Source organism: Balaenoptera ricei, chromosome 8 (assembly GCF_028023285.1).
Source record: "Balaenoptera ricei isolate mBalRic1 chromosome 8, mBalRic1.hap2, whole genome shotgun sequence".
Lineage (NCBI taxonomy): Eukaryota > Metazoa > Chordata > Mammalia > Artiodactyla > Balaenopteridae > Balaenoptera > Balaenoptera ricei.
Genome location: NC_082646.1, coordinates 2622994 through 2639511, shown reverse-complemented (window position 1 = coordinate 2639511; position 16518 = coordinate 2622994).

Sequence of the window (16518 nt, the reverse complement as noted above, 5' to 3'; positions counted from 1 at the left end):
CAGGCTCAGTAGTTGTGGTTCACGGGCCCAGTTGCTCCAAGGCACGTGGGATCTTCCCAGACCAGGGCTCGAACCCGTGTCCCCTGCATTGGCAGGCAGATTCTCAACCACTGTGCCACCAGGGAAGCCCTTTTTCCCATTCTTTCCACGTGGCCCAGTAAAAGGCATTCTGAGGACTATCTAGAATTCTCCTATTCTGCAGGAAAGAGTTCTGGGCCTTGCACATAGATTGTGATCAAGAATACAGTTGACCCTTAAACAACACAGGTTTAAACTGTGCAGGGTCATTTACACTGGATGTTTTTCAGTAGTAAATATTACAGTACCACACAATCTGTGGGTTGGTTGAATCCCCGGATGTGGAACCCTCAGACAAGGAGGGTCGACTCTAAGTTACATGAGGGTTTTTGACTGGGGGGAGGGTCGGCGCTCCTAACCCCTGTGTTGTTCGAGGGTCCGCTGTATTTTCTTGAATAAATGAAACCTTAGAACGTGTGACTTTTTACATTAATAAGCTTTATTCTTTATTTGCGTTAGAGCAGTTTTAGATTCCAGCAAAATCAAGCAGAAAGTACAGAGATTTCGCACACACACACCACCTTACACAAGCCTCCCCCGTTATCAACAGCCCCACCAGAGCGGAACATTCCTTGTATCCATGTACCTACACTGAAACGTCATTATTTTAATGCCCGTTTATCCTCACGTAAGAGAAATAACGGAGGCAGACAAGGCGTTGCTCCCCCAGATCTGATTCAGCACCTCTCTCTACTTCGCCCACCTAGAGGTTCCTGGTCTACTGAGAAACCTGCCCGGCGGCAATGCCACAGAGCAGAGAGGGGGCAGGATGACAAGCTTTGAAAGGTGTAAACACGGAGAAGGCAGAGAAATCATTCTTGTGCAACAGAGGGAAACTCATAGGCCTCGATATTAAAGATGGAGAAAGGCCTACGGGATCAGTTCCCTCCTTGGGGAGCAGAGTCGGGGAAGTAATCCAGGCCCACCAGTCCAGACCTCTCACTCGCTGGGAGTGCAAAAGCCGTGTTCTTCACCGTCTCCCTGGGGCAGCTGGAGCCCAGTGTTGTCTGTCTTGTTCCAGGAGTGCAGCCCAAAGACACCAGGACTGGACACCAAGCCCTGAAAACCATTTGCCCTTTACGGTTTACAGAGCACATTTAAAGGATCATACCCACCTCGTCACATCCTGGTGGGATTTGCAGGGTGTGTAGAAACCTCTCCGTCTCTCAGATGAGGGCGCTGAGGCCAAGCAAGCTGGTGGACGTCTCACACCGGGTGAGGGGTGAAGCCAGAGCCTGGGATGCAGGTCCTGGGCCGTGCTTCCTACAGGGCATGGAGGGGGGGGGGGGCCTTGCTCTCCTGGTCCCTGGCCACAGCCTGTGATAAAACCTGATCAGTTATTCGTAGTGTAACACCCATAAAAGACATCACCATAACCATCCTTCTGAAGCAGAAAAGAAGGTTTTAATTTGTGTGTAGGAAGAAAAGTTTCTGAGTCACATACTTTTAGGAAAAGCTTAAGCGTGGCTCTTCTCTATGGACCTTCTCCAAGCCTTTAAGATACTGATGTGGTCATGAATCTCCACGGCAAAGGGGACACAGCATGTCCATATTCAACCACGATTCTGTCCTTAGCAGAGCTTCTTGAGTGGAAAACTCTTTGGGGAATGAATGCAGCCTTAGAACTGGTCAAACGGGGAATAAGTGGTAACCTTTCTATTCAACCTTCAGCTCTGGGGTGTCCTCTGTAGAGGTTCTCAGAGAAGCTTGGAGGGGAAAAAACAAAACTAAATCTCTAAGAAGAGGCTCAAAAGAACTGAGTTATTCAGGCATAATAAGAAAAAGATAATAGCAGCCCACTAAAATCGACTTTAAACTATTGAGCACGTGAGGGGATTTGGGACCTGGCACGGTAAGGGGCTGTTCTTGGAAGAACACGGGACTGAGCCGGGCGTCCTTGTGGCAGAGTGAGGGGTTGGGGGTTTGCTCAGCTGTGAGGAACCTGTGGTGTGAAGGGTGGGCGCCTTGGAGCCCAGGGACCAGACAAGGGCCCCAGCATCCCTAGTTCACAGACAGAGGGTCTCCTAGGATGTGGATGGACCAGGCTGGATCCTACTTGGAGGGAGGGGACCAGAGAAAATCACCCATGCAGGTCTCAGCTGGCCTCACGGTGCTGCGATAACTAGCGATTTCTGTAGAAACAGGTGTGAACCCTGAGCACAAAAGCGACCCTTGGATGCTGTGTGATGAAGGGGGCAGTGGGGAGGATAGAGACCTTGGCTGAGGTCATCCCAGCTGGGAGGAGAGAGGGGGAGGTGGGCGAGGGAGACAGAGAAAGACGCAGAGCCAGAGGCACCCGAGAGGCCCCAGAGCCTCCAAGGAACGTCACCCTGTGGGAGCTGTCACCCTGCTCCCGGGCAGGCACTGGCCAGCACTGACCCCAGGTCCCGATGCGCCCCTCTTCCCTCCCCCGAGAGGAGAGGCTCCACACACTGTACAAGCTCAGCGCCCGCATCCAAGCCCCTTGGTCTCCATGGTGCCTGGTCCTCCTTCATCCTCCTGCCCTTTCCTCTATGAAGAGAGGGACCCGGCAGCGCGGGGCCAGGGTGGCAGGGAGGGACAAGCGCCCACCACAAAACAAGAGGAAAGCACGAGGGGAGGCTGGGCCCTGGGGACGGGCTTCTTGCAGAATCCCGAGTTTCATTAAATATAGAAAGGTAGGATGAGAAAATAACATCCACTCATTGTTAAAGTTTCAAAGTCGGAAGCTGGCCTTGATTTCAAAAAGCTTGTGTGTAATGTGATGCACGGCTTTCTCTTCTGTTTCTCTTTTTATAGGTAAGTGACATTTCATTCTGCTCATCCCCAAGGCAAAGTTGGATGGTTTTAAAGTGGAAAAAAAAATGATCGGAAAAGAAACGGGGAAGGTGGGAAGAGGTGGCCATCGAGGGCGGTACAGGTAGGTGCCCCACGAGGTCGTCATCCTTTGCGCAGGCAGGGAGGGGGGGGCGCCCCCGAGCGGAGGTGAACGCCTTACCCCAGGACCAGAGGTCCGAGTCGTGGCCGTGGCTTTTGACATGTGGCGCCTTTGCTCCTGGGAAGAGGTCTGTTCTCAGCACTGGATGCCCAGGGCTGTTGCCGAGAAGTCTTTCCCTGGTGAGGTTTCCATCCTGAAACGGGTCGGGTTTTGCACCCTGGTGCTGTGCATCAGCTACGTTGCTGTGGTTTGCTGGTAGAGGAGACAGAGGTGAATGTGCTTGCATCTGGAGAGGCGGAACAAACGTCCCGAGGAGGAGAATTAGGCAAGTGGAAGGTGGACATTCCTGTTGTGATAGGACTGCAAATGTAACGGAAATTTCTGGACAGAAGGGAGATTTGTGGTGAAACTGAGATCCTCTGGTACATTAAGAATCATTTACTTCAAGGTCTGTCTAGTTTCTATGGACGTATTTTTCTATTCCTGCCTGGGTGCTGCACCTAAGACACCACTTATTTTCTCCTTGGTCTGCAGCAAAGCGGCATCTAAAGCTGGAGGCTGACTTGTCATTATCGCCGCCTTACCTCTTCTTGGTCGTTCAGGGAAGGTGTTTTGAAGTTCGAGATGAGTTTGGGCTTTCTACTCTTCTGAAATTCAATTGCTCTCCCCTAAGATTAAAGCGGAAGGACTTTTATTTTTCCTATAACTTGCGAACGATCCACTAAAATAATTGACTGATGGCTCTGCCCACGTGTATTTGCTATTTTCTTTGAGAGAAAGAAAGAAATGTAAAGCATTCTATTTAATAGTCTGTAAATCTAGGTGGGGAACATACAATTCAACTCAATAAAAATATTTAAAATGCAGGGTCCTATCATGTCCAGTTAAGAGAGGTAAACAGAATTGATTGAGGGATGGGTTGGGAGGAAGGAGAGAAAGGTATAAACCACTTCAGTCAGTGGTCCTCAGAGGGGAAATTCTCATCCACACACAGGAGACAAATCTGCAGACATTAGAAATGTTAGAAAGAGGCAAAAATACAAGAATTTGTTGTTTAAGATATTTAGTTCCATTTCTAAATTTTGGCTACATGGTTGTTTTTTTTAAATTCTCTTTTCCTCAGTTTCAACACAGAGGGGGGAAAAAAAGCTCAAAATGCAATTACCTCCTCTGAAATGTGAAAAGTTTCATTGTATCCGGAAAATCGCCGTGCATCTCTTTTTATGACATCATATCCCAATCTTGCGTTCTTTTATTATATTTTCACTGAAGGCACAGTGACTCACGTTGTATTTTCATGGCTGTAGACAGGCCTGGGAATGCTTCTTGGTATTTGCCCTGCAAAATGGGGGAAATTAGGCTGCCTCTATCGGGATCCTAGCCCAAGAGAGAGCTCTGTACACCCTGAACCTGTTTTGAAAATGCAGAAAAACTGCACCCAAGAAACAATCCTAGAATCTTGCCTGACAGGGCAATACAAAGATGGGGTTCTTAGCCATAGGGCTTTCTGTAGCCCCTTTGTCACAAAATGCAGGTTTCTCTTTGCTACCTATGGATCAAGGTTGAGTGAGTCATTGACTTTGTTGGAAAGTTCATCTCTTTTTGGAATTTGTCAACAGAATAAGGGCTGCGACGTAATTTCTTCTTTGTCTTGATATTCTGCCTTTTCTGCCGATGGCAGGTGTTGTGTTGGGGGGAGGGGCAGAATTCACCCCCAGGCCTCCCCTTTGGGCACGCTAGTTTGCCTTGTTGGTCAGAGGCAGGGGTACTGAAAAGCCAGTCTGCTGGAATGGATGAAGTCAGTGCCTTGGAATTTCCTATTAATAAGGAGGTAATAGAGTATATGTTAATTTTACAAGAAAAATTTCCACAGGGTTTATAAGAACAATGGATATATTTGAATAGTTTCCATACGCTGTGGCTCTCAGAACTATGAGAATAAAATTCCATTTGCGTTATAAACAGCACACCCACAGCATTACTGTGTCCTGTGGAATCAGAGGACGAACAGGCAGGGCTTGCACACACATACATCCCCAAACACACCAACACTTGCACATACAACACACAAATGCATATTTTTAGATGCAAACACACAAAGCTGTGATTTTTGCCTTTGGAAGGGAACAGAACCTTTCAGAACCAGCGCTGCCCTCTCATTGTCGTTTCCCAAGACAGCTTAACGTGCTGTTTCACTCCCCCATCACCTCCCCGTCGCCCGGCCCAGTCACCGTATTTACTTCACAGTTTGGTCGCCGAAAGCCAGTTTCTTCATCGCTTTGGAATCCGTTGATCCATCCCCCTGCCCACTTCAGTCCCCCTGGTGGGCACAGTTAACCACCAGGGTCTAGCACTGATCTCCCTCCCTGATCTTCTCTCCACTCTCAGCTCTGTGGCCTTCCTTGATCGCTCTGTCCGTCCGCACCGGTTCTGGCCGGGAAGGAGGGCCAGGCTGTCCGATGGAGTTTGTGCTTCTGGGGCCCTGGGGTCTCTGGGTGTCCAGAGGCAGCAGTGAGTGTGAGGCGGTCAAATTCCACAAGCCGCTCCTCTGCCACCTTTGCAAGGCCTGCTCCGGGGGTGGCAGGAAGCCCCACACGTCTGACAAGGACCATTCTGTTACATATCTTTAAAGCTAACCTTCATGAATTGCAGACACCATGCTAAGCCACGCAGACGCACACACTCACACACACCTCTCTCTCTCTCACATAGTTTATTTTCAGAACAATCCTATCATGTTGGTGTTATCATCTTCTTTTTACAAACAGGGAAATCAGGGCATAAAGAGATGAGATAATTTGCCCAAGGTCACGTGACCTTGAAGGCTAAATTTGAATCTGCCCCTCTCTCATTATTATATCCATGCTCTTAACTGCTGTATCCCACTTAGAGCACCTATACTGTCCCAGAAGAGGACATGGTGACAGGGAGGGGAAGTCTTTACATCACACAGGGCTTGCTCCTTTCTAGCTGTTCAGATCAGCCCAACTCTGGACCAACTAGACACCCTCTGGACAGGGTCTTGGAGGCACCAGCCCAGGGAGGTGGAAAAGAAATGGCGCAGGCTTAGATTCAAACTCAAGTTTCAGGCCTGAATCTACCATCAATTTACTGTGTGACTCCAGGCAATTTATTTAATTCTCTTAGCCTCTTACATCATGAAAAAGGCATATGAAGTATGGTTCTATTTTATAAGCCTAATAGGAGACCACATCAGAGAACAGTACCTATGAAAGCATGCTCTAACAATACCTACTCATTATCATTACCTGAACAATCCCCTTTCATCCTGGTTCCCCAAATCTCTAAGCCTAGTTCTTAATTTTTCTGATGAGGTCTAGAATTTTTGCCAAAAGCAAAGAACAGTTCTTGGCAGGTTTCTGAGCCTTCACTTCCTTTCAATACCAGGCCTAGTGGAGAGCAAAATTAGCCTGCCAATCACTCAGAAAAGTGTGGGCCCCAGGAAATTAAATTCCCCCTCTCTCCAGCTGTCTCCCCCCTAGTGCCAGGTACCAAATGAATACGCAAGCCAGGCGTTTCCATTCCCGTCTCTTCCTCCTGTATGTTCATTTGATCATTTTAGTAGAACAGAACAAACCTAGTGGATTTGAGAAGTAATTCATTATCCCCCAAAGCCAAAGGTTATAGGATGGAGTTAGTGGGAAGGTGGGCATGCCTCTCTTACATCATTCTTTTGGATTTGAACATTTTCTTTTTCCAGCAATATTTAAAAGCCTCTTTTCACACTGGTCACCATCCTTTCATGGCCAACTGAAAGCAGAGAGGTGAACAAGGGACTAGGCCCGCTCAGCACACCCTCGGAGCTTGTGTGGCTGACTTGGTTCTCCTGGAGCTGATGCCTTTGTGCATCTATTTGGCGCCCGGGACAGAGCCCACGCAGCTGCTCTCTGCAGACGACGTACGGGTACCCCGCATGAAGTTGGGGAAACTAGGCTCTCCGTGCTTCTTGTGTTGGCCAGTCATGTTCACACATTCCCTCCCACCCCTCTGGAAGGTTAAGAGAGGATCTCCTCTGAGGACTGACAGCTGGGGCAGCTACTTTCTTACCCAACCTTTCCAAACCTCAGCTCTGGAGTAAGGGGTCTTCATCCTGACGTTTGCCTAACCATTCAGAGGAAAAGCCTCTTTAGCACTACAGGGCGAAAAATATTTTAGATACACAGTCACTGCGTTGATATGAAAAGCGGTGGTGAGTGAAGGACACAGAGCTTTATCTGGACTATGTGGTCACTGTTATGGGGTAACTTGGGTCCCCTCCAAAATTCATATGTTGAAACCCTCCCCCCTTGTACCTCAGAATATGACTGTCTTCGGAGATAGAGCCTTTAAAGGGGTAATTAAGGTAAACTGAGGTCATATGAATGGGCCATTGTCCAATCTGACCGGTGTCCTTGCAAGAAGAGATTAGTACACAGACACACACAGATGAGAGACCATGTAAGGACACACGGAGAACATGGCCATCTCTAAGCCAAGGAAAGAGGCCCCAGAATGAAACCAACCTACCAGACACGCTGATCTTGGACTTCTCACCTCCAGAACTGTAAGGAAGTAAATTTCTGTTGTTTAAACAACCCAGTCTGTGGTGCTTTCTTACGGCAGCCCAGGCAAACTAACACAGTCACTGCATGAATTAATCAAGATTCAGCACAAGTGTCTGGGAACAACAGAGGCTCCCGTGGATCAAAGAAAATAGGCAGGCTTGCAAGTCAAATCCCTGCCCTACCATATTCTCCTGACCTTTGGCAAGTTACCGTTTTGATCCTCACTTTTCTTATCTGTATAATGGGTATGATATATATCTCACTGCTGCATTGAGAATTAATTGAGATAGTGAGTAACAAATATTGTAACATAGTGCTACACATCAAGTTCTCTAACTCTTATTTCTCTTAATAGTGATAGGAATAAAAACGAATTGTATGTATAATATTGTGACTTTTAGTGTGTACTAGGCATCGTGCTAAACGTTCACCCAGAGTACTTCATTTAATCTGAACTTTTTCTCCCCCTCATAATTGAAAACAACAAGTCTGGTCTCAGGGCACTTTGCCTGGGATCATTGAATTCATCTGCCTGTAGGCCAGGGTCTGAATGGGGGCCTCTGAACTTTCTACTCTTCACCTCCTTGATTGACACCCATCAGATCTCAGCCTTCCTGGCTTGGGGAGAAGGACTGCCTTGGTCACAGGTCATGACAGGTCCACACCCCTGTCCCTGGCCTGCCTCCTCTCTTACCATCTCCAGATGTTCCTCTATTTAAATGAAAGTTACAATCACAGACAGTGGTGGCCAGACTTGAAGGATTCACTTATAATTATTTACATCACTGAGGGTGGGATTACTGACTGTGAACACATCACGTACCACAAACACACGGGCATTGAAAGGGACGGGGGTCGACCGTTCTGCCGACGTCCTGGTCTGTTTGGATATGGATCCTTACCTGCAACACGCCCTCCCAGATCAGTGGGCCTCAGAATGAAGAAACACACTCAGTGAACACACACAACTCTGACATCCTGACATGAGAGAAGCCCGTGACCTCCGGGCAGAGGCTGATTGAAAGCCAAGAAGTCGCAGTTGACGGTCCCACCGTGCGCTCACCAGTGACATGGTCCTCAGCCTTTCAAGTCCACAAACGGGTGAATCAGTCCACCAGACATGGCCAGACTCCTAGTGACAGACTCACAGAGCTACCATCACAAACAGATGATGGACATACCAGAATTCCAAATGAAGAGTTTACCATGGGGAGGACAAGCCTTTCTAGAGGTTGCTGATATCAACACTTCTGGAAGCTGAGTTGTTGGTCCATTTCTTGGTGGGTAAAGATCTAGAGCAGATGTTCTCTGATCTTTTCTGCTCCTGCGTGTCTGAGAGATACAGCCCCACCCACTAGGGAGCGTATCAGGACCTTGGTGATTCCCATAAGGGGCTGAGCAGAGGGTCTCAGCGCAGGGGGTGGGGTGGGGGAGTGTTCATCTGGCCTCGCCGTCATGCCGTCACCTTGACCCTCAGGACCATAGTCCAGGAAGTGCGTGCACTGAGGAACTGCTCATTCCATCCTGCCATCCCATCTGTTTGCCCCACTTAAAATTCCTCAACTTAAGAACATCCCTTTGCCCTTATGAAGGAGGACCAAAACCCTCAGCCAAACCTTCAGGCCCTGCACGTCCTGGTCCCTGCTCTCTCCAGCTTATCTCTTCCCCTGCTTTTCCTGCGCTGGCCATATGGGCTTGGCACTGGTCCTTGATTCTTCTGCCTGGAAAGCACTCCTGCCCTTTCCCTAGGAGCTCCTAGGCATTCTTTATAACTCAATCCAACGCCTTTCCTGGGGAAAGCCTTCCTGGCCCCCAGGCTGGGTCACAGCCCTGGGATCAGCCTGCTCCCCTCGGCGTGTTTGTGCTGATTTGTACTTAAGTTTATCCATTGGTGAGTTGGCTCCAGTTCCCCGAGAGACTGGCAGCCCCAGGACAGCAGGTGCCGGGGCTGCTTTTACTCCCCGTGGTCCGCCCAGCTCCTGGAACAACGTCGGTCCTAATCGTGCCCGTGGAGCCACCAGCGGAATATCCCAGTCTCACAGCGGTGAACTCCTTCTGGGAGTGGAACATCTCTGGGCAGCCCTTTCAGAAAGACGCAATGGGGTTATTACTCTCTGCTTGACCGAGGTTGAAGCAGCTCCCTGCAGACCTCAAGAGGTTGAGTCATCCTCAACCCTGACCTTAGAACCACCGAGCAGCTTATAAAAGCACTGGCGCCCTCGCCCTGTGCCTGGGGATCCCCACTCAAATGGTCTGGGTGGCCCTGGGCGTCCTCGGACATCTCCATGTGCACCAGCTCTGGAGCTCTGCTGGAAGACGTTTCCTCTTCCCATTGCCTGAGTCTTGATTAGTTTAAGTCCAAGTGCATCTTTCCTCCAAGTTCTTAATAGTCCTGGCACACTGCGAGAACTGCTTCTGGTGCCTCATGTAGCTTGATCCTCATAATAACGAAAGATAGCTATTGGCATTCCTGTTTTGTGGGTGAGAAAGTACAGCTCAGAGAGATTAAGCATCTGGAGTAAAGACACACAGCACCCACATGAACTTATGTCTCTCTAACTCCAGAGCCCAGCCTATAGATACTGTATCACATCACCTTACATGCCTGTGGTAGAGGACTCTGGGGACACTTTGTATCATTCCTATGTGTGTGTGTGTATACGTGTATATATATAATATGTAATATATAATATATAATACACATACAAATATGTGTATATATTATCATTTACTGCTGGGGGTGATGCCTGGGTATTCTTAAGGGTTCCCAGGTAGTACTACAAATTGAGAATAGAGGTTAAAAAAATCTCAGCACCTCAATTATATGTTACAAGTGCCTAAATCCTTGGGCTGTGTCCCCTCACCTACCACTTAACAGCTTTGAGTTGAGTGGCCTGTGTGGCCACTGCTCTGAGCTGTCCTGGCCTTTTTCTTGTTGAACAGGAGCAACGTGGAAGGTATAATGAGACAGAAGCAAAGACTTGAGACAACCAATGTTTCCCCCTTCTAAAGACCAATTTCGGACAAACATGGGACCCAGAATGAGTGAGGGAATTAAATTAACGAAGACAATTTCTCCCCGTCATTGAACTCTGACTAATGAGTCTATTTCTGGGTAATAAGAAGGCGCAGGAAGTGACAAGGCAGTGTAATGAATTAGTGGCCCAGAACCTCGTTAGTCAGAATCATCTTTCCACGAAAGATAAATGATGCAAACATTAATTATAAAGCCAGAGTGGAAATGCATCCCATTATTTGCCTTCCTAAGAAATCTCTCCCAGTTTTCACAAGGCATTTCAACCAACAATAATAATAATAATAAAGTAAAGGTTCAGTGATAACCCTAATCCCGGCGAGACTGGCTGTTGGTGGGAGCTGTGAGGACCAGCCCTGCTTTCTAAAGGGGCAGATTCTCGAATCTCCTGGAATCTCGGGGTTTTGTCCCAGGACTGATTCCCTAGCCCAGCCCCTCTGTGACCTGCAGCCCTTGTGTCTCTGCAGCTTGGCTATTCAGAGCCATCCACTTGGGGCCATTAGAGGCAGGTGAGGCCAGGATTGCAGCGGGAACATTCTCCCACATCAGAGCAGTGGTGGGGGGCAAGGTCAGGGTTTTTCCAGTGACTCCAGCACCCTAAAAAGAGGGTCAGAGATCAAAACTGTGCAGGAAATAGAGAGTCGGGGGTTAGCTAAGTTCCAATCCCGGCTCTGTGTGTTTGAAAAAGTTACTTAGCCTGTTTTTTGTTTGTTTGTTTGTTTGTTTTATCAGAGAACTGGCGATAGTGGAGGTGTCTGGTTAGGAGGGCTGTCTGTGAGGATTAAATCAGGTTGGCGCCGATTAAGCGTTGGGTGGATGCCATCAGCTCATGTTCTGATGTCATTTCAAGGCTGCAGAGTCGGCAGGGGTGCGGGGCATTGGGGTTGGCTCCCTTGGGGCAGGGATGTGGGCGGCAGGATAGGGGAGAAAGAGGTACTGTTCAGCCACTGTCCCCGGGGGGTGAGCGCCAGCCTTCTGAGGGGCTGTCATCTCAGGCTGGTGTCACCTAGAATGTTGGTAGGATCCGAGAAAGGAAGGTGGAGGGGAGAGGGAGGGGGTCTTTGCTCGGAGCCACAGCAGAGGCTGAGTCAGTAATAAATTGTGCTTGCTGAGGCCATTACTCCCAAGGGTAAATAAACCGGAATTAAAAACTATAAAAAAGTACTCGGCAGCGTCCTGGTAATAAACACGTCCGTGACTTCACGGCTTAGAGGTTCCTCAGCTTCTAAGGATGTCCTCTCCCTCCTGCCCACGGAGGGGTTGGGAAGTCGCTTGATGAACCCCAGAGGCTGGAAGGCTCCGAGCCTCCTTCCAGGTGGCACCACTGAAGTGGAGGCTGCTGGCTGTTTGTTTCTAAGGCTTTGTTGTTATCTGACTGGCAACTCTTGGTAATGAAAGAAGAAAAAAACCAATTAATTGGGAATGAATCTTAATTGTCTCCGACTTCTCATTTGTAGGCTATTAAAATGAGTCCCTGTTAAGCGATCACTTTGGGTTGCATCATCCTAAGGAGATGGAAGGCCTCCCCCAGAGTGCTTGCTCCGCTTCCAGCCTCCATGCCATCCTCCGCTTTGGGCAAAAACTGGGTTCTTGGGTTTTAAGCAAAAGGAACCAATTAGGAAAAAAATAGAAAAAATTCTTGCTGCCGAAATCTCCGCCTCCCTCCGCCCCTCAAAGAACAAATGCCTGCATTTGTTTGTGATTGTGTGGCTGTTCTCTTCGTGAGCATTTTGGGAGCTGTAGGAGGGCTGCAGAGAGGCAGGGCTCGGCTGGGTTTGGGCAGCTTCTCAGTCAGCTCTTCAACGTGGCTTCGCGGGGTGGGGGACTGCACAAGTTTCCCGGAATCAGTCTGGCTGGGCAGAAGGAGGGGAGGGGGCTTGGGAAAGGACCACCGGGGCCACTTTCCCCTCTTCCCCTCCCCATCTCACCCTTATTGCTCCAAAGTGAACTGGGTTTTTTAAACTTTACTGCTGTATAATTGGCAGGTAAAATGTGTACGTGTTGAAGGCGTACAACATGGTGCTTTGAGGTATGGATACGTTGTGAGATGATCCCCACCATCAAGCTAACTAAGGCCTCACACAGCTACCACATTTCGTGTGATGAGGACACTTCAGATCTACTCTCTTAGCAAATTCCAAGTGTAGAATACAGTATCCTTAACTATAGGCACCTTGCTGTACATTAGATCCCCAGAACTCACTCTTCCTGATAACCGAAACTTTGCACCCTCTGGCCAGCATCTCCCCACATCCGCCTCCCCATGAGTTCACTAGTTTAGATTCCACACGTAAGAGAGATGGCACAGTAGTCGTCTCTCTGTGTCTGGCTTATTTCACTTAGTATAATATTCATGGCAGAATTAGTCACAGTAGCCAAGATGTGGTAACAACCTAAGCGTCCACAGATGGACTAATGGGTAAAGAACACACGGTATATCCATACAGTGGAATATTACTCAGCCGTAAGAAGGAAGGAATCCTGCCATTTGGGACATCGTGGATGGGCCTCCAGGGTGAGAGAGGTCTCCTTGCTCTGGCGCGGAGCTGGGAGGCGTAGGGATATTGGATACTTGAGCCACTTGGGACATGGTGGGTCACTAGATGTTTCTGAATAAGCCTAGGCTGTGGGGAGAGTGGAGACTGCAGCCCCTCCCTGAGGGGTTATGTAGGTGTCCAGCTAGATGCTAACCCGAGGGCCGGGGAGGGGTGGGGCCCGGGAGTGCCGGTACCCCAGTCCCTTACCTTTCAGCTCTCCTTCATCAGCCCTCCTCTGCCCTCATCTTATCTTTCCCTCTCCTCAACTTCCTGGGCTCCCATCACCCTTCTTCTCATCCCCCCTCCCCCTGCTCTCTCTCTACACAAAAGGGCCAGGGATTCCTCCACAGAAGGCTCAGCTCAAGAATTTGCTGTGTGGTTCTTGGCTCCCTGCCTTTCTAGGTAAGCTCTGCGCTCAGCAGCTTTATGGCTGTCAAGGTGGAGACGTCTCTGCCCCCTCGCGAAGGGAGTAATCAGCCTGGAAGGCCAGTCCCGCCCCCTCTGTTCCCTGGGGCCTTATCTGGCTTCTGTCCTCGCCCCACTCCACCCCATGGCTGCACAAATTTATGAAGCACCTGTCCTCTTCCATCTCCTTCCATCTAAATGACCTGCGTATTCAGGGGACTAATTCACAGCTCCTGCTTGCCCTCGCCTTGTCAGCTCTGGGCTTTGCAGAGAATGCGGTAGAATCAGCGCAGACTCTGGGTCTGGTGGGGTAGTGGGTGGTGCCAGTAGGACCCTCACCCTCCTCGGGAGCCCACGCTGGACAGGGCATCTCTGCGACATGGTGGAGCTAGCAAGTGGCTTAGCTAGTGAGGACTGGCCAGGACTCAGAGGCGTAAGAAGTTAAGGCTGGTAAAGTCTGCAGGCCACCAGAGGGTGACAAAGTGCCAGTCGACAGTAGTTGATCAAAAAGATGACATCAAAAATGCAGAGAGAACTGTGTCCCCCAAGCGTAGTCCAGAGTGAGGCCCTGGAAGGCTGCCTGAGGCAACGCTACTCCTTGGTTTGGGGGCTGAGGCCCCGTTGAAGGTCAAGTCGAGGTCCGGAGACTCTAGAACGTGGCGCCTTTGACAGCGGCGGCTACTGGGCTCAGGAGCCGGCCCACCCCGCCCCAGCGCCTGACCCTGGGTCCTGGCCACCCCCGGGCTGGTCTCCACTAGGCAACAGGTGGTGAGGGCCTGCGATGGGCACTGTCCATGATCATCTCAGTGTGACCCAACCCTCTTCCTCTTGCCAAGCAACCTGTCTGTTTTGGGAGTGGACTGGACTTCCTGACACCATGGGTCCTGGTGGGCAGACCTTCTCGGCAGAGGCAGGAGAACAGTTCTGAGCGGTGCTGGCACAAGTATCCTTCCCTTCCTATCCGCAGCCCCACGACCGTTATATCCAGAGGTGCTCCATTTAGGAGGCTTAAAACAGAACTTGCAGTCCCAAGTGCCTTCAGGGGTCAGGTGGGGGGCTACAGACTAGAGGGAACGCACCTCATCTGAAGGATCACCTGCAGGCATTCAGAGCTGACTTTAAACCCTGACACCACTCAACAAGGCATATGTGTGGGGCGGATTTGGGCCAAGTGCCCCGCGGCTTTGCCACCTGGAAGAAACCTCACTGGACATGCTGATCACCCAGACAGCTTGCGTCCCCTCCCCGCCCGAAGCACCACGGACCCTCTTGTGACACAACTTTGTTCAGGAGGTCCCATCTTCCTGTGATTCCTGTTCCTTCTCCTCTGACTGGACACTTCCCATTCATCCTTCAAGACCCCCCACCTTTGTTCCCATAGCTCTAGGATGGCTTTAATGGGATGGCAGTATTGGTATTTATTTTTCTTTCCCAGTAGATTCCTAGTACTTTCAGAAAATGGACATGATCTTATTTAGGTTTTAGTTCTGCTGGTACCTACTAGGAGCTTAGTAGAGGTTTATGGAATTGAAATACTCATGGACACACCCAGACCTCTTCTTCCCAGCCCCAAAATTAAGGCTTTGTGATGAGCTTTTCCCTTAGAACAGAGAAGATCACCGTGCATTGGAGTAAGAAGTTACTGTGTTATTTGAAGCCTAAAAATATCAAAATAGATCTAGACTGATGAGAGGGCTGGGCAGGGTCAGAAACCCACTGGCATTTCTGTGATGAACTGTGGGGGCAGTGATGGGACCAGAAGTGATCCCCCCACCCACTGACTGTCCACTGCAGTACTGCTGGTAAACCAGGGCATACGCTCGCCCAGGGCTGGCGCAGGTGTCCTGAGTGGGTGGGGCTTGCAGTTGACCCACAGGATCCCTAGAGACACGGAAGCCTTAGAGACACGGAAGCCAGTGGCCTTCTCTGAGCACCAGAAATGGCAGCCCTGAAAAGAGCACGTGGCCTTTGGACCACATGCAACTCAGGTGTCTGCCAGGCTCCAGCTCTGCACTTGGGAAGAGCCGTAAGCTGTTGCCCAGTTGCGTGTGTGAGGGTGTGTGTGTGTGTGTGTGTGTGTGTGTGTGTGTGAACATGTGTGCTCTTTCCTCGCGCCCTCTCACCCTCCCGGTCACCCGGCTCTGGACAAAGCCTCCATTGAAATACGGCACCAGGTATCGACACGGTTCAGTCTGGGGGCGTCTGCTCACTGCCCTCATTTTGTCCTCTGTGGGGACCTCTCCACGAACGCTGCTCCGTCCTTCGCCAGGAGCAGCGCCAGAGAAATGGTGCTGGAGGCCCTGTGCCCGTGGGGGGCCGGGGAGGTTCCCAGCTGACACCCGACCCCTCCCAGGCAGTATCACAGCACTAGCCGTCTCTAGTCTCCCCCCACGGGGCCGGAGAACAGAGGCCTTACATCTGCAGGCTGCCATTTAAAACTAAACGCCAGAACAGGGAGGCAGTCAGGGGAAAAGTTGCTTTTTTTCCCTCCCCCCAGCGACCCGCCCACCCCCCAATTCTCGGTCTATTGGTGTCAGACTCTGATGTGTTGAAAGGCAGCTCAGAGAGACAGGGGGCGGGGAGAACAGCGTCTCAGGGAGATAATTGACTTCAGAAAAGCTATGTCTGGGATGTAGGAATAAAACAAGTGAAAATATGTTATTTTACAACCTTGATACTCCTGACCTCATTGAAAATAAATATATACACGCTGTATGGGCAATCAGGTAGGGAAGAGGGTCCTAGCACGGGGCACTGGCGCCTTCTCGTGGCCATCCCACGTTCTGTTTCCCAGAGAAGCCGGCAGCACCGCCTGAATTAAAGCCAGAAAGTGCCCCTGATTCAAAAGGAGAGCAGTTCCTAAAAGCCTCCCTTCTCCACACAAGACATTTTATCACTCCCAGGATGGCTGGCGTTCTCCAAGAGAAGAGGAAGCTATAGTAGGATTGCAAGTCCATCCAGAGCCTGGTTTGGTCTTTGTGA